At 40.3% G+C, this 22,951-nt stretch overlaps 1 protein-coding gene across 1 annotated transcript in view; it reads left to right on the plus strand.

Annotated features, from left to right (window-relative positions):
* The window catches only part of LOC148039384 (uncharacterized), a 49,692-nt gene that overhangs the window by 15,194 nt on the left and 11,547 nt on the right, over window positions 1-22,951 (plus strand). The gene's annotated exons all lie outside the window — the stretch shown is intronic.

The following is a 22,951-nucleotide window of genomic DNA, read 5'->3' on the forward strand; positions in this document are numbered from 1 at the left end:
TCATCTAGAGACGGAGGTGGATGCATGGGTACAATATGAGATCAAAGACCGCCTGGAGGCTGTGAAAAGCAATGTCGTCTACCAAGCCCTCCTCGCCTTTCAAGAAACAGGAGAAGACATCAAGGCAAATATATAGATGGAAAGTAAAGCCAAGGAAGCTCACCGCAACGTGCCCAACCCAGCTTATGGTCAGAAGGCGATGCAAAAAGCAATGAGTGGCATGCTAGAGCTTAGCATGGCCACTATGTACAAAGACGCCATGAGCAGGGCTGTGGAGGCCAACTATGAAAAATCCATCGAAACTACTATGCCAAATCTATCAACATGGCCAAGATCCTCGATGAAACGATAGATCAGAGGGACCATTACTACAAGGAGGGGCAGCATTAGAATGATCTTGTCAAAGATTTACTAGAGCAGAATGCCCAGCTCACAAAACAAAAAGAAGAATTGGAGAGACAGCTCAACGCAGCAGAGGAGGCCCGGCTAAACCATCAAGAATTGTATGACATAGCAGCCGGGGAAGCCTCAGAAGCAGTCAAGGCACAACGAGCCCTTGAAAGGATAATAGAGCACCTGGAGGCAGAGCAAATACCACAGACGCTGAGACTAGCCGAGCTTCAGAATGCAATTCAAGCCAAATATGAAGCAATGAAGCTATTGGAGAAGAGCTACCAAGAAGTGAGTGAAGATCGTCAAGCGATCAACACATTGCTCTCTCTCTCCAAGGTCCAGCTAGAGACAAGTCTGCAAGCCAACAAAGTTTTAGAAACCAGAATGTAGTACGCTACCACAAGCTCTACAGGTAGTACGAGTAAATAGGTCGAGCTCAAGCAACAGCTAGCCCTTCATAAGGCTCTAGTCGATGCTCAACAACTAGAGAGCTACAACATGTTCAGTGAGCTACAGAGTGTGAAAGCTGAGCTCGCCTCCCTCAAGCAATCTACCCTGCTGTAGCCCATGCCTACTCAACAGAGCCTACACGCCTCTAAGGCCGCAAGTACGAACTCACCAAGGCCAAGTCCTTTCGAACCAATACCAGGCACCTTTAGCGACATACCCTTAGAGCTTGAATATAAAGAACTGTCAGTCCCTACCCCATTAGAAGGCCTATTACTCACGAGGAGACCGGGGGATGACAAAGGTGTGGAATATAGAAGGAAACAGATGAATGAAAGACACGCAGCCTTTAAAAGGCAATGTTATGAAGCCCTCTCCACCCTTTGGCCTAAGCCACATGAAGTCACATCTAAGATCTGGCCATCCATTACAGTGATGAAGGCCCAGCTGGCAGCTTATTTGCAACAGTGGCACGAAGACAATCCAATGGATAAGCTCAAGCCAGGCTACCAAGAAGTAGATGTTGACTGATGGCAGGTCAAAGAGGTTATGGACAAACAGCCCCAGTGGCGTTTCCAATTCCTTTCCAGGTGGAGGACAATCAAGGAATACAAAGAGGCACCCAGGGCACTCAGAATTGATCCATCCTTTTGCCCAGTGCCCAAAAGATACACATGGGATCAGTATGAGGTGCTCCTAAAAGATAATCCAAATGCCCTCAACTACCCTCTCTGCCCAGTACGCCCGCATGACCAACCCTGAAATGAAGTATGGTTTCTAGAGGCATGCACGGATGTTGAGGCCAAATTCAAGGATGCCATGGACCTCTCATGCCAGATGCTCGTCAAAATTGTCCAGCTTCTGTCCACGTGCATCAACGTCTTTCAAGACATCCAACACCAAAGGACAGACTGATACAAATATGACAAGCCATATCAAGGCTTAGCATTCAACCTTAACGAGCTACCCACAGAGGAATAGTTATGGGGATTTTATGCAAGGCTTCAACACCTACCGAGCCACTTCATGGGGACATGGGAGGAAATGATGACTATCGCCTTTTTTGACCCCACTCCCCTGGCTTTCTATGCTACTCGCCAACCACTGCAGACAAGATTTGTGGCGCAAAGGCAAATGCAGCGCACTACCACTGGAGTCCAGAGTCACCTCCCCACTAACGTTTATATCCGCCAAAGAGAAATTTATGACACTCTCAATCCAGGGTCCAGCCAGGAGCGAGATCAGCTCGGGGACGAGCTACGCGAGAAAGGGGGGAATGATCGGGGACAATCCAATGGGCAAGGCTAAGCAAAGGATCAAGCGCCAAAGAATGCCCGCCTCAGAAAAACCGAGAATTATTCCGGGAAGCTGGCCCGTAAAAATAGCTTATGTAAAAAACCCGCAACTCATTATTGTAAATCTTCTATTTTCCGGGCTCTACGAGTTCCAAGTTGTATATTTACTTTCCCATAATGAAGCCTAGTCACGGGGATGCTTAGATGCCTAGAAATAGATCAAGTGACTAGTGCCCGGGCGCCCAAGTGTGTAGTGGACACTTGTTTTTTAACAAAAAGGGCAAAAAAGCCATTTTGAGGAATCCATTTGAAGCTATCTCTAGTAGAGTGAAGAGCTCTCTTCTCTCAAACTTTAATGGCTACCTCCATCATCCTCTCCACCATAACCTCTCTACATTGTATGAGCTAAGCTCTTTTCTCAACATTAATGAAGCTTTCTTCTTCACTACTCTCTTCTCTCTTGTGTGTGTGAAGCTTCTTCTTGCTTGTGTGTGTGTGCTCACCCACCTTTTTCCTAAGCTTTTGTGGGTTTAAGGATAAGCTTTCCCATAGCTTATTTCAAGCCCATATGAATATTAGAAGAGCCTCCTTGTGCCATTGAAGGAGTATGGTGTGTGTGAGAGAAGCTCACCATTGAAACTTGAAACACTCATAGTGTGTAGGGTGCATGCATAGGAGTGAAATAGTAGGTGAATGTTGCTTGAAGTGTTGTAGTGGGCTCACCAATGCTTCATTGCACTTGATACAATGAGGAAATGAGGAGTATTGGTGTGTGTGATTTTGGGTGTGTGTGTGTGTGTGTGTGTGTGTGCGGGGAATGCTTGTGGATCACAATAGATCATTGTTCTCTCTCCGGGTGAGAAGAGCTTCCATGCTCACCGATTTGGGCCGTGTCCTTGGATTGACAAGGGATTAAAACCCCTATCGTTGGTCAAGACCGTACTACCTATAGCTAAACGTGGGTGGTGTGGAGCCCCAACAATGATCGATTGTGTGTGTCTACAAATTCATCTTGGAACAACAAATTTTATGGGAAAGTCACAACACTCCATTTGTAGGACATCCGAATTTTAATAAGACTTATGCTACAGTAAAAAGCTCATTTTTGGCCAAACATGCGAGTTGATACTTTGTTGTATGTACGTGAATGCTTACAATTGGTATCATAGTAGCTCTATTTCTCAACAAAGATGAAGGCTTACAAACAACAATTGAAAGAACATGCAGATCTTATTCAATGACTCACTGAAGATCTTAATAAGCTCAAGAAGGGTGACAAAGAGGAGTCCGATGGAGGAGGAATTTAGGTAGATCTAGGATCCGCATTAGGGAAGAAGAAAAAAAAGACGAAAGATGAAGATGATGATGCGGGAGAAGTAGCAATTAAGCAAGTCTTCAAGAAGGCTAAGCTGAATGAGTTTGATGGCATAAAGAAGACACGTGAAGATTTAGAAGCATGGATTGAAGAACCTGAATATTTCTTTTCTTTATGAGACTTCACTTAAGAGGAAAAGGCAAAGATAGCAATCTTGCAACTCCCTAGTGTTGCCAAGCTATGGTGGAAGTCATACATGCAGAGCTATATGGAGGAAAGCGTAGTTACATGGAAGGAATTTTGTGTACAAGTTGAGAAGAGGTATTTTTTTCCTTATTTTAATGTGGAGAAGAAGATGGAATTCTATGGTTTCAAATAAAACAAAGGTGGTAAGCCAATTTTGACTGTAGATGAGAACAATGAGAAATTTCTATGCTTACATAAAGTTTGTTGAAGATAAAGTTTATTGAAGGCTTAACAAGAGAATTGAAGTTTTAGGTGAAGGGAGCAAGTTGTACTAATTTCTTGGATGTTGTAGCAAAGGCTGAAAACTATGAAAAGTGGGAGGCTTTTAACAATAATAAGAGGATGATTCCAACCGATCATTGTTCTAATGGTGTTGCGACAAACCCTCAAAATCCACCTAACCAAACTTTTCTTAATAATCAAGGTAGTAACATGCAGCAGTGGCAAGGACCACTTCCTAATGGGGGAAATGGAAATGGAAACTAGAAGAAGCAGACTCCGATGCGGTGGCAGTAAGATCTCAAATTTCTTGAAAGAGCTCCAAGATTGGGTTTATGTTTTTGAGGTGGAGAGCAAGGCCACCGAACTTTTGAATGCCCAAACAAAGTGATCGATAAGGTTGTACAAGCCAAGATGGCTAAAATGGAGACCATTAATAATGTGGAGGACAAAGGGATGCTATTTTGGACTAAAGTTCTCCTATTTTTGGCCATGCTTTTGGAAAAAGGGGATGACGCAGCCTACACAAGGAGATGACGAGATTGAGATTGTGATTGAGAATGCATGTGTGATTGTGAGTGAGAGTGAGGCAAGATTGAGATTGAGATAGCTTGGGGTTGGTCGAGAGGTTATGATACAAGCTATGCTCACCTTCTTATCTCTCAATAAAGAAAGATTTCTCTTTCATCTTCCCTATTTTGCATATTTTGTTGATTTTGATCTATCAATCTTTTCTCTTTGAGGGTCACGTTACATTGTTTACATTGAAACAAAAGACATAAATCTTAGGTACCTTTTAAATACACCAAGCAACTATCCAATGCTCATTTGTAGGTTGTGATAAGTATTGACCAAGAGGGTTTGAAAACAAAAAAGAATGTCAAAACCATTAATAAGGCCGAAACATTGTCGACACCCAAGAATATTTTCATATGAATGACATGTGAGACAACTTTGTGTTGTAAGAGCTTTGTATCTAGTAGAGCTTGTGACACATGGAGTTTCTACCTCATGATTAGTAGAAAAGCTAAACATTTCAATAGCCTCAATAAAAAGGCACATAAGCTTGAAGAGGGTTACATTTGTAGGCTTTTGAGGATATCTATGGGGTCCATTGTTACCATGAGCCAAAGATAACTGCAACATATAGGCTTATTACCAAGGGTTGCGATTTTTATTTTCACTGCAGTCCCGATAAAACCCCAAGAGAAACCCCCGGTATAACCCCTGGAAACCCCCCCGGAGAAAGCCCTAGTATAACCCCTGATATTTCCCTCGAAAATTACTTCTTCTTTTTTTGGATTTTACGTGAAGATTTTTGGCTTTTCTTGTGTATGCACCCATTTTATGTGGAAAACCCCTCAACGTACAGGAAAATGTTTTTTTTTAAAAACTTACATTTACTCATCATATCGATGATCATCATCAGAGCTAGTGCAGTATTCCTCATCATCTTGTAAATCTTGTTGCGCAAATATATCTATGAATATATCAAGCTCTCCTAAAAATTCATCATCGTTGAAAAGATGCCAATCAACTTGGTTTTTTGATATTCTTTCACTAGCTTCATATGGTGAGTCCAAGTCATCATCATCTTGATCTTCTAGCTGGTCGTTAGTAGGATCATGATTTTGATCATCCTCATGATCAAATTGGTTATCAACATGTACTGCAACTTTTGTACCGTGTGTTGATGCAGATCCTTGGTTGTTGGGTGACACAAACTCCACAATTTGGAGGTCACATTCCATAAATTCATTTTCCTCATATATCTGCTTGCTACGTGGAGCTACTTGGATCACATACCACCACGTGGGTTTTGTAGGAACTGGATGGAAAACAACCTGTGCATATGAAACAAAATAATTATTAACTTAATTATATATATTTTTAATAACAAATATAATATCTATAGATAGTTTAATTGTACATACTTGCTCACATGTTTTTGCAATTACAAACGTATCACTTGTATTTGTCCATAGCTTAGTGGAGTCTATAGCTACAAACCTAGATGCATCTCGTTGTACTGTTGGATTTATTCCTTGTGTGACTACCTTGAGCCATTGAACAACAAGTAGAAACATTTGGAAACTTCTATAATCTAGTTGAAGTATATTCTGTATTCTTCCACAATACTCAACCTTTGAAAGTTGCACTTCACCATCAAGCAAAAAAATGTTCTCCAAATTAAATTTTGAGTTTATTTTCCTGCTCCACAGAGTCTGCTAAACCTGCACCTGTCTTCAAAAGCTCCAAATGCCCTGTAAATCGTCGACACAACTGATAGTCTCAATCGTGTTCACAAATCCAGAGAAGAATCCCTCGTCCAAATCAATTTCTATTTCTATGGGAGGTTGTCATAAGGCTATGGAGCATGTGTATACCCTCAGTTTCAGATTTGGATGTGTATTGTGCGCGGTGTGCTAATTCCGCCGTTTCGGAGTCCTGATTCCGTTTTTTGCCTATAAGGCATACCAAGTGACCATTTCTTACTATGGTTTCACTTGCAACTTTGCATCAACACTTATCCTTACTCAAAAACAAGGTTATGCATAACTCAATACCCAAATGACCACTTTTTGACCATTTTGACCTTACAATCACCGGTTTTCACTATATGTAAATGCTTAGCGCTTTGTATCCCCGTTGGTTGCCTGTATGGTTGCCCCTTTCAGGGTAAAAACACTATTGATAACATGCAACACAATATCCACTCATTCCCATATCATCCACACTATCTTCCCCATGCTATGCAAGTTATGCATGCACATGCAATGCTTGTTATGCACAAAAATGCTAAAAATGCTTCTAATGCTTGATATGCTTATGCAATGCTATTCACATACTCATCCTATCTATTGCAAACAAAAAACCAACATAATGACTAAAACAAGATTAGCAAAAACAACTTGAACAAGACAATGGGCGAGAGGTGCTCAACCGCCAAAATAGGGTTTTTTTTGGGAGTGTTTTTTTTCTCTTTTCTCCTTACTTCTTCACTCAACCCCAGGATCACACACCCATGAAGAGTCCAAGATAGCACTCCTAACTAATGCTAAGAAGAATGAATGAAAGATCATTGTTCACCAACCAATTATAGGGTAGTATCCTCGGCAACGGCGCCAATGTTGGGGCTCCACGCCACCCACGCTTAGCTATAGGTAGTACGGTCTTTACCAATGATAGGGGTTTTAATCCCTTGTCAATCCAAGAACACGGCCCAAATCGGTGGGCATGGAAGCTCTTCTCACCCAGAGAGAGAACAATGATCTATTGTGATCCACAAGCATTCCTAGCACACACACACACACACCCAAAATCACACACACCAATACTCCTCATTTCCTCATTCTATCAAGTGCAATGAAGCATTGGTGAGCTCACTACAACAGTTCAAGCAACATTCACCTACTATTTCACTCCTATGCATGCACCCTACACACCATGAGTGTTTCAAGCTTCAATGGTGAGCTTCTCTCACACACACCATACTCCTTCAATGGCACAAGGAGGCTCTTCTAATCTTCATGTGGGCTTGAAATAAGTTATGGGAGAGCTTATCCTTGAACCCACAAGAGCTTAGGAAAAAGGTGGGTGAGCACACACACACAAGCAAGAAGAAGCTTCACACACACAAGAGAGAAGAGAGTAGTGAAGAAGAAAGATTCATTAATGTTGAGAAAAGAGCTTAGCTCATACAATGTAGAGAGGTAATGGTGGAGAGGATGATGGAGGTAGCCATTAGAGCTTGAGAGAAGAGAGCTCTTCACCTCTACTAGAGATAGCTTCAAATGGATCCCTCAAAATGGCTTTTTTGCCCTTTTTGTTCAAAAACAAGTGTCCACTACACACTTGGGTGCCCGGGCACTAGTCACTTGATCTATTTCTAGGCATCTAAGCATCCCCGTGACTAGGCTTCATTACGGGAAAGTAAATATACAACTTGGAACTCATAGAGCCCAGAAAATAGAAGATTTACAATAATGAGTTGCGGGTTTTTTACATAAGATATTTTTACGGGCCAGCTTCTCGGAATAATTCTCGGTTTTTCTGAGGTGGGCATCCTTTGGCGCTTGATCCTTTGCTTAGCCTTGCCCATTGGATCGTCCCCGATCAATCATCATAATACAAGTTGCCCTTATAAAAATGACCTTCCTCTATGGTGCTTTACATCCTCTATGCATCATTTAAAAGCTTATGTGATTAAGTTTGTCGACAAAATCAAGAATCAAAAATTGAATTTCTTAATCGATTCAGGTAGTACACATTGTTTTCTATCCTCTAAATTGGTTAAGAGATTAGAATTGAAGTTAACCAAAGTGATTAAGAGACCTGTGGAATTAGCCAGTGGTGATAAAACTTTCACAAATGGGCTAATTGAAAATTTTTCTTTCTCCTTGAACAATCAGAATCATGAAGGAAATTATTTTGTCATTAACATGGCTATGCATGATGTTGTTATTGGCATGGATTGGATGATTGAGAATCACGTTTTGACTGATTGTGAACAGCAAAAAATTTCTTTTAAATCTTTGGATGGGTGTAGCCATACTATTCATGGAGAAGAGAGGGATTCCAAGAAAAATCTGATTCTGGCCATGAAACTCATAAGGGGACTTAAATAGGGGTGTGAAACTTTTTTTATTTTTGCACAAGAATTAAAACTTGAACTTGAGAAAGAAAAGGGGGAAGATTTATTGTATGTGAGAAATCTTCTTGATGAGTTCAAGGATGTTTTTTCTGATGACCTCCCAGGTATGCCTCCTCCTAGATCACTTGACCATCAGATAGACCTATTTCCCAGAACCAAACCCTACGCACGAGCTCCTTACAGATTCAACATGAATGAACTTAAAGAAATGAAACTCCAAGTAGATGACTTAGTAAAAAAGGGATTAATTAGACCTAGTATGTCTCCTTGGGTTGGTGCTATTCTTTTCCAAAAGAAAAAGGATGGGACATATAGATTGCGTGTTGATTATAGGGCTCTAAACAAACAGACCATTAAAAAGAAATACCCCCTTCCTCACATTAATGAGTTGTTAAGTCAACTTAGTAGAGTAAAAGTGTTTTCAAAGCTAGATCTAAGATCTGGATACCACCAAGTTAGAATTAAAGAAGCGAACATTTCCAAAATAGCTTTTTGCACTCGATATGGTCACTTTGAATTTACTGTTTTGGCCTTTGGTTTGACTAATTCATGTGTTTGACGAACAATATATTTCATCCTTATATGGATGACTTTATTTTGGTGTTTTTGGATGATATTTTTGTTTATTCCAATAATGAAAAGGAGCATGAAGTGCATTGAAGGAAGACTCTTGAAGTATTGCGTGCTTATCAATTGTATGCAGAATTGAGTAAGTGTTTCTTTGCTAAAGAAAAGATTGTTTATTTTGGGAAGGGTGATCTCTAAAAATGGCATTCATATTGATCCAAGTAAGGTAAAAGCAATCATTGAATGGCCAACACCTAAATGTGTGAGAGATGTGGGGAGTTTCATGGGTTTAGCACATTATGAGCGATCACATGTCAAGAACTTTTTTAAAATTGCAAGTCCTCTTACTACGCTCACTAAGAAGAAAAAACTTTTGTTTGGTCTCAAGCATGTCAATCTACATTTGAAACACTAAAAGAAAAGGTGGCTAAAAATTGTATCTTGGAAATTCCAGTATTACGGAAGCCTTTTGTGGTAAAATGTGATGCAAATGGGGATCAATTTGGATGTCTTTTATGTCCAGAGGGAAGAGTGGTTGCATATGAATGTAGAAAGTTAAGAAGGCATGAAGTGAACTATCCAATGCATGATTTAGAAATAGGAGCTATTGTTCATGCTTTGAAACATTGGTGTCATTTATTGCTTGGTATAAAATTTGAGTTGAGGACCGATCATCAAAGTTTAAGGTATATTTTTACATAGCCATTACTCAAAAATAGGCAAAAGCGATGGCTTCAACTATTGTGTGAGCAAGAATTTGACATTCATTATTTGGCAAGAAAAGAGAACAAGGTTGTCGATGCTTTGAGTCAAAGGTCTATGTGCAATTTGCTTTCTATTGTGCATAGTGATTTGATTTATCAAGTTCAAAGTGAAGTGCATAATGATCCTTTCTATTCTAACATTATCTCTTTTCTGGATTCTCATGTGGGAGAGATGTTTGAGGGCAAATTTCATTTATATAAGGGCAAATTTTATTATGATGATCGATTGTGTGTGTCTACAAATTCATCTTTGAAACAACAAATTTTATGGGAAAGTCACAACACTCCATTTGCAGGACATCCCGGTTTTACTAAGACTTATGCTAAAGTGAAAAAATCATTATTTTTGCCAAACATGCAAGCTGATATTTTGTTATATGTATGTGAATGCTTACAATTGGTAGCAAAGTAATTGTGATTCTCAACGGATATGGAGGCTTACAAACAACAATTGAAGGAATAGGCAAATCTTATTTGACGACTCACTGAAGATCTTAATAAGTTCAAGAAGGGTGACAAAGAGAAGGAGTTTGATGGAGAAGGAATTTGGGTACATCTAGGATCAACATTAGGGAAGAAGAAAGGAAAGAGGAGCAATGAAGATGATGAAGACGATGATGCGAGAGAAGCAACAATTAAGCAAGTCTTCAAGAAGGCTAATGAGTTTGATTACATAAAGAAGACAAGTGAAGACTTGGAAGCATGGATTGAAGAACTTGAAGATTTCTTTGCTTTACAAGGGTTCTCTGAAGAGGAAAAGGCAAAGATAGCAATCTTGCAACTCCGTAGTGTTGCTTGGCTATGGTGGAAGTCATACATGCAAAGTTGTACAGAGGAAAGCATAGTTGCATGGAGGGAATTTCGTGCACAAGCTAAGAAGAGGTAATGTTCTCCTCAATTTAATATGGAGAAGAAGATGGAATTCTATGATTTCAAACAAAACGAAGACGGTGAGCCAATTTTGACCGTGGATGAGTACAAGGAGAATTTTTTGCACTTACATAAATATGCTCCAGAAGTGATAGGTGATGCATTGAAGATAAAGTCTATTGAAGGCTTAACATGAGAATTTAAGTTTTAGGTGAAGGGAGTAGGTTGTATTGATTTCTTGGATGTTGTAGCAAAAGCTGAAAACTATGAAAAGTGGGAGGCTTTTAACAAGAATAAGAGGACGATTCCAATCGGTCATCGTTCTAATGGCGTTGTGGCAAATCCTCAAAATCTACCTAACCAAACTTCTCTAAATTGTCAAGGTTGTCACATGTTGTAGCGGTGAGGACTACTTGGTAATGGGAGAAATGAAAATCCAAACCAAAAGAAGTGGACTCCAGTGTGGTGGCAACAAGATCCAAAAGTTCTTGAAAGAGCTTGAAGATTGGATTTATGTTTTTGATGTGGAGAGCAAGGCCACCAAATTTTTGAATGCTCAAACACAGTGATTGATAAGGTTGTACGAGCCAAGATGGTTGAAATGGAGACCATCAATAATATAGAGAACAAAGGGATGCTATTTTGGACTAAAGTCTTCCTATTTCCAGCCATGCTTTTGGAGAAAGGGGAGGACCCAGCCTACACGAGGAGATGACAAGATTGAGGTTTCAATTGCGAGTGCATGTGTGCTTATGAGTGAGAGTGAGGGGAGTTTGAGATTGAGATAGCTTGGGGTTGGTTGAGTGGTTATGATACAAGCTATGCTCACCTTGTATTTAGTCTTCTTTCTCAATAAAGAAAAATTTCTCTTTCATCTTCTCTGTTTTGCGTATTTTCTGATTTTGATCTATCAATCTATTCTCTTTGAGGGTCACATTACAACAAGGTGATTCTACTTTGGATGCATTATGTCTCTTAGGTTATTTGTACCCTAGTTGAGCAAGTCCTCATTCCTCTATGATCTACAAATGGACATTTTTTCTTTGTCAATGGCTCTTTGGTATCATAGTGCAATAAGATACAACATTTTGTTATTGTATCTACAATTGAAGTAGAGTATGTTGCAACGTCATTCACAGCATGCAAATTTTTTAGGTTGAGGAGAATTCCTTCAAATCTTGAATACTCCCTAGCTTCTAGTACTATGTTACATTGTGATAACCAAATTGAAATAAGTCTTTCAAAGGATTTTGTGCAACACAAAAATTCAAAACACATTGTTGTGATCTATCATTCTATTTGACATGAAGTAAGAAAAGGATGAATTGTGATCAAATATTTTTACAAAGGGCCTTGACGAAGACACTTTTGCTAGTTTGCAACAAGTAGAGCATGGTGTTGCAACTTCTTGAAATTTCCTTTAGAGAATACCCACAATCCAACTTGTCTATACTTATCACATTTATTTTCCTATTGTTCTACCTATAGCATTTCAAACTTTATGCACTTGATCTTCATATACCTTGCACATACCTCACTATTTTAATCAAGCTCTACGTGAACACTTTTGTACATATGTGTAGTACTCCTAGAGGGTTTTTTTAGTCAAAGAAATTAGAGACCTTTATCTTAATGGGGGTGTTGAACAATGTTAATATTTCATTGTCCACTCAACCTAGATTTCATATATATATATATATATATATATATATATATATATATATATATATATGTATGTATATATATATGTATGTATGTATGTATGTATGTATGTATGTATGTATGTATGTATGTATGTATGTATGTATGTATGTATGTATGTATGTATGTATGCATGCACATTTACTCAATATGAACATCAATTTGGAAGTGTAGATTGTGTCTTTGTTGTCTCTTCTCTTTACACCCTGAATAATGAGGAGCACCAACTACACATAATTGGGAGGCCCATGTTGAAAAAGATTGCTTTCTTTCGTTGGTTGGCATTGCTATGCATTTTGCTTGAAATTCATGCTTGGTATTTGGAAATCCTTAAATTTATAATGCAACACTAGAAAGACAAATAATTATTATGTAAAGGTTCCTAGATGAAGGCCCATAGCGAGTTTAGTTTTGCTTTGGAAGGACCTATCTATTGTAATATCCCCCAATTATGCTACCTACTAGCTAAACTAGTTGTAGAACTCTTCCTAAGGTTGCCATCTCTAAGTCGTCCATGTTGCCATCATGCATGTCTCACATCTACTTTTCCATCATCACCCCTGCATGTCCCATGCTAGTTGTCATGTCTAGCTCCATCACTCCATCTATGCCTCATGAGCTACCAATAGACCCCAATCTAATTGTTTGCCAAACCTCACACTTTAACATCACCATGAGAACAAGTCAAGATGTTCTCTTTAGAGCCAAACAAACCCATAAAGAGAACTACAACACAATGGTCAAATACCAGCACTCTAGTGCTGGAGATTTTATAGAGCGTTGATACTATAGGGAAAAAATGCAAGAAAATTTTCAAAAAAAGGCAAAGCCCCATGATGTTGGTGTTACCGACGCTTAGTATCAGTAGTACCAACGCAACATAAAAATGTTGGTATTATTGGCATTTAGCGTCGGTATTACTAGCGCATGTTTTTAAAAAAATGGCAGTATTTTTAGTGCTTGTTTTTTATATATTGAAAAAAATGCGGCATATATGGCCACAATGATTCAAGTTGAGGTTATGAGCACTCCAACTATTAAAAGAAATCTTGGTTGAGGTTAGATGATGGGAATGCATTGCAGGCTTATAGAGCAATCAAGCTAGTGTAGTGCACTGCATCCAAGAATCAGGGTGTGAGAAAATTATCACTTGAGATCAAAGACTATCTCGAGCGACATGGAAGAGGATCCAAATTACATTTTTTTGTGTGGATGTGTTTGTTGTAAGTTTCAAACATGTTGACACCATCAATTTACAGTGGATTGTGTGATAGATATGGGGCTAAACACATTGGCCAATATGCAGCATGGTTTGTTTCACAAGTACAAAGAATGAGTGTAGGTCAACCACACTTAGAGGTGATGACAAACCCACATGCTACTTCAGTGCATCATAGGGATGCTAGAAGACAAACTATGGCAATTGCTACAAGTATCTCTGTTGTTCCCTTAATTACACCTAAGATGGGAACATATGACGTTGAGGAAAATCAAAGATTTGAGACAAGAATAGAAGATATGCTCAATGATTTTTTTTGTGATGTTTTGCCCTAAGAGGATGTGAGAGTGAAGGAGGACGCAAAGAAAAGACAGGAAGGTGAATTTGAAAGAAAAGAGAAATGCTACAAACTATATGTGTGTTGTGTCAAAGTTATGTGTGTTGTTGGGTTTTCTCAATCCTCAAACCATATATGGTTGGTCTAATGTAAGTGTAACATCTTTGTTTCAACTATTGCGTACAATTCCCCCAGAAGGAAATTGCATGCCAGAGTCATGCACCAAAGCAAAGAAGACATTATCCACTCTTAGACTAGATTACAAGGGTATACATGCTTGTCCCAATGACCATGTATTGTTGAGGAAAGAGTTAGTGAGTGAAGTGTGGTGTCCTCCATGTTGTGCATCACAGTATCAAGAAGATGTTCAAGGAAACAACGTTCCTAGTAAGATTTTGAGGCATTTCCTACTCATTCCATGCATCAAGCATATGTTAAGGTGCAAGCAAATTGCGAGTCTTGGGTCATGACATGCAGAAAATAAATCTATATATGACACTATGTGAGTACCATGAGAGAGTCTTGCATGGAAACATAAAGATTCAAAATGGCCTATGTTTGAAAGAGAACCTTGCCACTTGAGATTGGGACTTGGAACGAATGGTGTGAATCCCTTTGTTCTCCATTCAAAAAAATGGTCTACTTGGCCAATAGTTTTTGTGAACTACAATATTCCTCCATGGATGTCAATTAAAAAAGGGCATCTTCTTATAGTATGTTTGCTTATACTAGGTAAGAGAAAGGTGAAGGACATGTCAAGATATTTAGCTCCTTTGATTAATGAGTTAGAAGATCTATGGAAAGGAATTGAAGTGGTTTGACAATTCAAAGAATAAGCATCACAAAGTCTTTAATTTGAGAGCTATCTTGATGTGAACTATGCATGATTATCTTGGTTATGGGGATGTAAGCAAATTTAGTGTTCAAGGATATCATGCATGCCCTATATGTGGTCCAAAATTGCAATCTTGTTATAGTGTTCATCTTAAAAAGATGGTTTATGAGGGCCACATTAGGTTTCTTCCAATGGACCATCCAATGCGAGGATGAGATTGAAGACTAGTTCCAAGCAGAATGATAGTGAGTGATTGGAAACAAGCATGGGACAATGTCAAAGAGTTCTCCTAGCAAGGGATGAAGGGAGTGAATGCCTTCTATGCATTGCCATATTGGGAAGAACTTTTGATTAACCACCTTTTAGATCCAATGCACTGTTTCAAGAATGTTGTAGTTGTTGTGTGCCAACACATGTGTGGTAAAAAAGATAGTTACAATAGCAAGGCAAATCTAAAGGAAGCAAACATAATGTGAAGATATTGGCCTTGTGAGAATGGAAGTCTTGTAGATGCAGCATAGATTCTCAACACAGAAGAGAGAGGTGTTTTTAAGAGAGTGATTGAGACCCTCTAAACACCCACAAGGACCATGCACAACTTGAAAGGTACATTTACCAGTGCTAAAGAAAAATATTTGAGTGGTTTCAAGACTCATGACTAGCACAAGATGCTGTAGGTATATATGAACTTTGACAAATGTTAAATGTTCATGACTAAGTTGTCATATGTTTGTCATGTAGTTTATTCTTCCAATAGCAATAGCTTGTGTCATCAAAAATCTATTTTGATGCACTTTTAACCTAAATAATGATTTTATCTCTCTCGAACTGATCACTCTAGAGAGAGAAAATACCAAGGAGTACAAGATATTTGATAGCAAGGATGTATCTAAGATCAATGGGAAGGGTCTAGAGGTTGGAAAATCTTGCAAAAGTATCTAAAAAATCTTATCCAGAGTCTAGGTCAACTTTCAAAGGTCAAAATGGATAAGAAATGCTCTTGAAACAAAATAATCATGACCCAGAAGGTGGAAATGAGGGCCAGAGAGCAAGGGAAGAATGGCCATAGGCCTAACAGAGGGCTAGGATGATGGGATGGAGGCCCAACCTCTATCCAATGGCTAAATTTGTGATGCATCTCCAGAAAGGCCTCTTTTGCATGCTTTATGGCCTTGCCTCTCCACATTCTTTCCCAACCTTTTCTCCATAATTTTAGCACACATAGCTTCATGCACACACATGAGAGTATTAAAACTCTATCTCTTTTATTTTGACAGCTATTGGAGTGCTGACAGACTCCATGGAAAGCTCTTAGCATCCTCTACAAGGTGATATAATACACTCATATCATCTGGATAGTATTAGTGCTTCCATCCCTGGTTGCACATAACTAATATCTCTTACTACTTCATAAAACTTCTTATGTATGCTAGACTAGTTGGCAAATGGGAGCTCTAATGGGGAACCAATGGCTATTCAAATGAGGCAAGCTCATCTACAATGGTAAACAAGAAAAACAGGTAATTTTGATACATAATTATTAACTCTACTCATGTTTCATGGAGCTTAATTCCATAATAATATGGGGAAAGATTCATGATTGCTACAAGCTCTCATAAGATTGTAATTATTCAAGAATTACTTAATGAGAACTCCTTTCGAGGGGGATGGGCCACATAAATGCAGCCCTCAGTAGTGTGCCATTTTTTCTTTCAATTTCTTTAAAGTTATGTTATGCTTTATGATCTTGTGAACCACTAGAGCAAGTGGATAACCATTGCTAGCATTTATGTGCTTAAGGGAAAGCTACTGAGGCCGGCAACGAATGCACAATCGGGCTGCCTCAAGGCTCGTGTGCACTCATGTGCTGGGTCATTTGGGGCAAACAAATGGGGCACCACCTTGTTTTATGCAAAACAAGGAAACAAGGGAAAACCAAAACTCATTGTGTGCCTAGTGGCGGAGCCTAACACTGCAATCTAAATCTTAGCACTATGGATGCAATGTGCTAGGTCTTGATTGCTGTCAACATCAATTAAAAGAAAATAAAAATCACATAGGCACACACACATTTCTGTGAGTCCATAGATGATAATATCATGAAGAGAACATGCCTTAAGAAAAAACAGGGCTCCTGCAAGAAGAGATTAGACTCAAATCAGCCTGCTTCACATTCAAGGGGCACCGATTTGAGAGAACCAAGTTCCAATTAAACCTAGATTTATCTTAGCGTTTTGGCACTAGGGAAAGATGTGTGCTAGGTCTTGAGTGCCATCAACCAGCCCTTAAGACTTAGGATTACAAACCACAGAGCTTCCTTTGCAAGAATAGTACCCTCAAATCACCAAATCGCCTTTTCATACGCACATACACATTGCCCTACAATTAGAATTAGAATTTGTGGTAGGGGAAACCAAGGGCAATCATAGTACAATCCAAATGGGGTTATCACAAGGGATTTTGCAAGGATCAGAATCCTTCCACAATTGCAAACCGGATCATCCGAAACAAAACATTGAAAACAACCACTTGAGAGAATTTCAATGAGATTACCATAGATTAATTGCAAAACAATCGGGGAAGTGGAGACACTTCCAATGATAGAGGGGGAGTAGATGGCCTCCTCTCCATAACAACTTCACCAAGATTAGATACAATGAAACAAAGCACACAACTGGCGGCACGGGAAGAGATGGATCAACCCTAAGTGCTACGCACCTAGCCAAGGCCCCTAGCCCAATGCTTGTAGCACAAGATCCTTTCACAAACTCCGCACACAGAACTCTCACAACTACTAATTCTTGCCTCATGCTCTTAGAATGCTAAGCAGCTCTTGGGATACTCACCAATTCTTACCCTTGGAGGGGGGGGGGGTATGGCTCCTTCTATAGGGCACAAGATCATTACATTAGCCAAATTATTCAATTAGGGTGGCTAACCCTGGCTTAGAAGGTTTATACAATGCGAGAGTGAGGGGGGGTAAGCTTTGATTAGGCCAGTTAAGAAATCTTTTTAAGTGGCTACTTCATCTTGTCAGTCAATTCACCATCCTACGCTCTCCATTGGCTGCAATTCAATCCTCCAATAGGTGTAGGATGGGGGGTAGAGTTGATTTATGAAATAAAAATAGGGTACTTACCTTATGAAAAATAGAGAAAAGGGGGGGAAGAGATGCTGAGGGGAGCTCTTTGTGTAGAGATGAAGAAGAGAGACTTGATTTTGGTTTTGATTTTGTGTCTATGTGTGCACAAATTAGAGTGTGTGTGAGGAAAAAGGGGAAGAGTGAGCCACTAAAAAAAAGGCCAAAATGTGCATCATTAGACTTTTTGATTTTTTTGCATGTGCATGTGGTAGTCTAGGGAGGTGGGATAGTGGATAATTTATTTAATCTAGTAGGCATAGGCTAAAATAAAATTAAAAGGGAATCTCTAGTGGAAATAAGGAGGAGCTTACCGGTGAAGAAGAAGCTTACAAAAATGTGTAAGTAATTGGGCCCCTCTTGTAAGAGCCATGCATGCAAGCAATCATTGATTATAAGAGATTCATCCATTAGTGACTTGCCATGTGGAAACTCTTTCTTTTTTGAGACTCACCTTGGAGGAAAAGAAATTGGAGCCTTAAAGGCTAGAGAGAGAGTGAAGACAACCTTTTGCCCAAGCTTGACCACACTTTTGAAAAAGGGAAAAGAGAGAGAATGTAGCTTTTCAGCCATCTAGAGAGAAGAGAAGAAATGCGCATTTCTTTCTTGGGGCTCCATGTGTGAGGCTTGGCTCCTTTTGAGATGGATAGGCCCTTGTTCATATGGTTTAGCCTTTGGCTTTGGTGGTTGCCTTCATGTATGCCTACATGCACACATGCACATAGTATTTGATCATTGATTGGCCCTTCATGCATGGCCATGTGCTTTTCTTCCATGCCCATGTGGCCTAAGCCCCTGTTCACACAGTGTATGCCTTCTTCATGGCACATAATCTTGTACACATGATACATGGCCTCCATCTTTGATGTAGCATCATACATGGCTTACATGCATGTAATGTATGCATGTGCTCATGGTTCTTGACCCCAGGATGATGTCATTCTTTGCTTAGAACCGATTCACACCTGCAAGTGCAATCCTCCAGTCCCCATCTAAGAGTTGCTTCATATGCCTTTGCCTGAGGATAGATCCCTTTGCATAGCTAGTCCCATAGTAGCTCATTATTTTTAGGATAATACTTAAGATAATAAAAGCATAATTAAGATATTTAAGGGATAACTATGTACAAAAAGCTTAAATTAATTCCAATAACGAGGGTTCTCAAAATCCCATATCATTAGCCCTCCCCCAGACGCAAGAGGCATTCATGCCTCGTGCTCCAGTCCTTTGGTGATGTCATCTGCTCCTTGCAACCTGCTTGTGCACTCATCCTCTCCACCAATGGAAGGGTGATCCATGGTTGTGCCTAGGTTACAAAGAAATGTGTCTATGCATGGCCATGTAATTGGCCCTATACTCATGCTTGAAATGCAGGGAACATGCTGTGTAAGAGATGGATCTTGGGCAATTAATCCAAAGGGCTCGTCGTTGTCAAGGCTCTCTTGTGCTGCATCTACTTGGTCCTGTAGAATGTGTGAGAAGTATGGCTTAAGTTGCCATCCATTGACCCTTGTTTTGTGCAAGCCTCCAAAAGCATCCATGAGCTGGTAGCTCCCATTGTCAAATTTCCTTACCACTTTGAATGGCCCTTCCCAATGTGGCACAAACCTATCACTCTTATTGTAATCAAACCTGTTGTTGTAGTGCAGAATGAGTGATCCTTGAGTGATGTTCTTTGGTGCTAAACTGGCATTAAATTTCCTCTTTCTTTCCTCAACTCGCTTAGCATAATGCTCCATTGCATCTTCCCTACTTAATGCCAGCCTCTCCAAATCTAGGAGGCGTTGCTTCAACATTTCTTTTCCCTTCTTTTGAGATCGCAATAACACCTTCAAGCTAGATAGCTCGATGTCTATAGGCAATAGTGCTTCTTGGCCATGCACTAAGTGAAATGGAGTGAAACCCAAAGATGCTTTAAAGGATGTGCGGTACGCCCAAAGTGCAGCATTTAGGTGTTTGTCCCAGTGTTGTGTCTTGTTTCCCACATGCTTAGAAATGATCTTGCAGATCAAGCCATTTATCTTCTCTACTAACGCATTGCACTGTGGATAGTATGGTGTGGAGTGCCTGTGCTTGATGTCCAACTTAATCATCAGCTCCTTCACTAAATCTCCCCTAAACCCAGGTCCTTTATCTGAAATGATCTCAAGGGGTGTACCAAACCTGCAGCAGATATTGTTGAACACAAACTTGGCCACATCTTTGGTAGTGATCCTACTTGTTGGTGCTACTTCTGCCCATCTTGTCATGTAATCAACTTCCACTATGATGTACTCTTTATCGGCAGCAGTCCTTTGCAATGGCCCAATGGAATCAATGCCCCATTTTTCAAATGGCCCAAAAATAGTAATCGGTTGTTGGGGACCATAAGTAAGTCATCTAGGTCCTGTGCGCTGACAAGCATCACATGTTTTGCACCAGAAATGCGCATCCCTTTGTAGAGATGGCCACACAAACCCTGCCTGCAAAACTTTCCTGTAGGTAAGCTCATAGGCAAAGTGCCCATCACAAACATCATTATGACATGAATGGAGGATTCTATGAATATCCTCCTTAGAAGGGACCTTTCGAAGCACTTGGTCCTTTCCCATGCAGAAAAGATCCTCATTGATGAGTCGGTACCTCACTGCCTTCCTTGCAAGCCATCTTCTCTCCCCTCTTGTGGAATGAGGCGGTGGTTCTCCTGTCTCCAGGAAGCATAGCACATCTTGAAGAGACTCCCTCCCTTGCAGCTTTGGTTCTTGGAGCTTGACAGCTCCTACTATGACCTCTTGCAAACACTCACTGGCTAGGGCATCAGCTTCTTGATTTTTAGCCCTCCCCACATAGTGAATCTGACTATGCTTGATTCTTCTCAGCAAACCCTTTACCTCTCAAAGCTTGGCGGCAAGCTTATCACTTTTACAAGACCAAATCCCTTGAACTTGTTTAACAATCAACATGGAAACCCCATATACATTAAGTCGATTGATCTCATTTGAGACACACCATTCTAGCCCTGCAATCAGAGCTACATACTCTGCTTCATTGTTGGAGGAGACGTTAAGCAAAACCATGCCTCTCTCCATTACCTTTTCCCTCAAAGGATTGAACACAACAATCGTAGCCGCTGATCTTCCCTTCTTCCTCTTGTAGGCACCATCAAAATAAAGAGCAAAGGCTTACTCTATCTCTTTGAGTGGAGGGGGTGGTAGGGGTGGTGAACTCTTAGACTCCTTCTTTTCCTTCTTTTCTTTGAATTGGTGGGTCAAGATGTCAGCTAAAGCTACCCGTGTAGAATCCTCCACCATAACTGTGTAATCAAACTCTTGCAACTGCACAATCCATTTTGAAATCCTAGTAGAGACATCCATGTGCTGCAAGACATATGGAAAGGTGTCTTCTATGGTAATGACCACAAAATGTCGTGGCAAAAGATAAGCTCTGAACCTTTGAGTAGTAGAAATAAGTGCTAGAACCACTTTCTCCACGGTAGTGTAAGCCTTTTCTGTTGGCCTTATCACTCGGCTAGCAAAATATAGAGGCCTCATCAGAAGAGTCTTTGGATCCTTTTGCAAAAGAATAGCCCCTACAGAGTCGAATCCCACACTTGGATTCACAAATAATGGCTGATCCCATAGAGGAGGAAGAAGAGTAGGGAGGGAGCTCAATACTCTCTGACCTCCTAAAAAGATTCCTCACTCTCATCTCCCTAGACTAATGCAGGTGCATTGGTAAGGTGTCGTAAAGGAAGTGCTAACTGAGAGAGCTGATGGATGAACCTACCAAAGTACCTCACCTTCTGAATGAATGAAGTGAGCTCCTTGACTGTGGTTGGTGAGGAAAGCGATAACAATGCACTGACCTTAGAAGGATCAACTTGTATTCCAGCTATAGACACTACATGTCCCAACAATGTGACTTGTGTTTCCCCAATGTGGCACGTGGCCATGTTCAACTGTCCACTCATTTGTGCAAGCCTACTCAAGCCTTCATCTACCCTCACTAAGTGCAATACCCATGAACTGTAGATATAGAAATCATCAATGTATACCCTAATTGACTTCCCAAAATAAGGCTGAAATACCAGATTCATAAACCTTTGGAACATGGCTGGAGCATTGGTGAGACCAAACAGCATCACCCTATAAGCAAAACACCCCCATGGTGTAATGAAGGTGGTCTTCTTCTGGTCCTCCTTTGCGATACTAATTTGAAAGTAGCCGGAGTAGCCATCACACACAATATACCTTTCATGTCCTGCTACCTCACTCAAGATCTCATCTTAGAATGGAAGAGGAAAGTGGTCCCTCTTTGTTGCTGCATTCAAGGGCTTGTAGTCAACACAAACCCGTCATTTTCCATTCTTCTTTGGGGTCACCACCACCGGGGACACCCATTTTGAATCCTCCACTCGATAAATGAAGCCAGCTTGGAGTAGCTTCTTCACTTCTGCCAATAATGCTTCTTGTTGCACCACACCAAGTCTTCTAAGTTTCTGTGCCACTGGTTTGCAGTTAGGTTTCAAGTTTATGTAATGTTCCACCACATTTACACCTGTAATGTCACAATAATCAGAAATAAAAAGGGAGGGGTGCTTCCCCAACATCACCTTGAAGTCTTCTTTCTCCTTGTTTGTCAGATCCTTTGCCAACATCATCTCCATGTCTTCTTCCTTCAAGACATCCTTAGTGCTCTCACCACCCACCAAAGTAGACTCCTTCAGGACAACCCCCAAAACTTCTAGCAAACTGTCACTCTCACTTTCTTTACTACTACTACCTTCAGTCGTGGATGAGGAGTCCTTTGTGCTCCACTCATCCTTTGCAGTCTCTAAACTCAAGTTCTCTTGCCTACCCTCTCTCAAGTTGTACACTATTGTCCCTCCTAGCTTGTCTCCTTTCCCTGGTGGCTTAAGGACTAAGGTGCCCTTCTCCCAATCTTGCCTACTACTCATTGCAATCAACCATG

Source organism: Lygodium microphyllum, chromosome 3 (genome assembly GCF_053477565.2).
Source record: "Lygodium microphyllum isolate KBCC chromosome 3, Lygodium_microphyllum_v1.1.10, whole genome shotgun sequence".
Classification (NCBI taxonomy): domain Eukaryota; kingdom Viridiplantae; phylum Streptophyta; class Polypodiopsida; order Schizaeales; family Lygodiaceae; genus Lygodium; species Lygodium microphyllum.